Source organism: Heterocephalus glaber, unplaced genomic scaffold (genome assembly GCF_053883595.1).
Source record: "Heterocephalus glaber isolate CG9 unplaced genomic scaffold, H.glaber_assembly_v1.0 deba00001761, whole genome shotgun sequence".
In the NCBI taxonomy this organism is placed as follows: Eukaryota; Metazoa; Chordata; class Mammalia; order Rodentia; family Bathyergidae; genus Heterocephalus; species Heterocephalus glaber.
In genome coordinates this window covers 2,488,422-2,490,271 of record NW_028258458.1, presented here as the reverse complement: position 1 = coordinate 2,490,271, position 1,850 = coordinate 2,488,422, and positions in this window count along the sequence as shown.

The following is a 1,850-nucleotide window of genomic DNA, read 5'->3' as shown; positions in this document are numbered from 1 at the left end:
GAGAGGTCTCCGTGCTCCGTTGAGCCCGGGGGGTTGCTGGGGAGCAGTCTGGGGTGTGCGATCCGCAGTCCCCGTGAGACAGTTGGAGCCCGTGGCCAGGATCACGTTGGGGGCCAGGGCTGGCGGGGGACCTCAGCATCCCGCCCCCAGCAGGGCCCAGTGGCCTGGAGCAGGGGACGGGACCTCTCTGGACCTCAGCCCCAGTCCAGGTGCTCAGGGAGGAGATGGCAGCCCCTTCGAGAGCACTGGGCAGGACTTGGCCCCTCACTGCCCTGTCTGTCCCTCCACTCATGAGCGGCTTCAGCAGCCCACTTCCACCTGGGCCTCAGTTTCCCCATTGTAGAACAGACATTACTACCCGTGACCCAAGGCCACCCCATATCCCAGGTGTTCTGGGGTCCCCTTCCCACCCTGGAGGCTCCTCCTGGCCTGAGCTCTTCTGCTCGGTCCTCAGAACAGGCCCTTCCCCAGGCTCTTGGTTTCCATGGAAACCACCCTGCCCATCCCCCTGCCACGCCACACTGAGCCCAAGGTGGGGGCCCTGCCAGTCAGAGGGCAGACAGGAGCCTCATCTGAGTTCTCCACCCTTCATCTCACAGGGGACTCATTGGGCTCCCTGACTTCTGACTCCACCACAAGTGTGACTTGAGGGTCCTTAGGCTCTTGGTCCTCTGTCCCATGGGGTGGGTCTACAGAATCCCTGCCTGAGTGTAGCGTCCAACCTGTCCATGGCTTCCCATTGCCTTACACATAAAACCAAACAGTATTTTGTGTCTGCAGGCCATACATGGGCTGGGCTCTGTCCCCATCTTTCCCTAGATCCTTATTCCCTATCCCGACCACATTGATCTCCTACCCCAGGACCTTTGCACAGGCTGGACCCTCTGCCTAGAGCCCCCTTCCTTCAGAGGCACCCCCCACCACATCACCCCAGGTGCCCAGTCTCTAATCTTGGACCTCTGGGAGGTCACCTGTTCTGTGAGCCCTCCTGTTTGTGCTGTCCCTGTCATCTGTGAGCTCACTGTGGGCAGCCCGTCCCCCACCACCTGGCTTCCCATCTGTGTTGTTGACCAACACCTGGCGGAGGCCTCACCCACATTCCCGCATCCTCCCCTGCCCTGCGCCAGCACTTCTGGACGGTGGCTCCGCCTTCTCAGGCCTCCCTACCTTGGCAGAGAGAACAGGTGTCCCTTGTGGGTGCCCCACGGAGCCTGGGCGGGGCTGCTGGGCTCAGCAGGCCTTGGTTCCCATGCCCCTGGCCACCCCATGCTGGCCACCTCCCCTCTGACCCTGGCTCTTCATCTGAACCCAGGCCTCCCGGGACCGAACCCCAACTTGGCCTCCACACCCCTGCCAGCCTCAATGCCTTGACCTTGGGCCAGTGCCTGGGCCACAGCTGTGATGTCAGATGGTCCCTGGGATCCCCGAGTGGCAGAGGAAACCGGGAGGCACAGGGGCTGTGTCTTGCCCAGGCTTGGCTGGCAGGGGCACTGGGATCCCGGGCATCCACTGCCTGCCATTGTTGGAAGGCAGCAGCGAGGTTGGCTGTCACCGGCCAGCTGACAAGTGGACAGAAGCCGGAGCCCAGTGCCTCTGGTACCATTGGCAGAGGCAGCTGGTACTGGAGCTCTGCCTGACACTTGCCTTACTTGGCACTGTCCCCAGGGGCACCATGGGTCCTTCCAGGACCTTTGTCACTGTCCTCCCAAGGCCTGGCAGGTAAGGGTTGGGGGCTGGGGCCTCTGGGACACAGACATCTTCCTCTTGGGTCAGCGACCTCCCCCACAGCTGGCCTGTGTCCCCGAAGCACTGTGGACAGGGGGTTGCAGGCTCAAGAAGACAAAGGACCC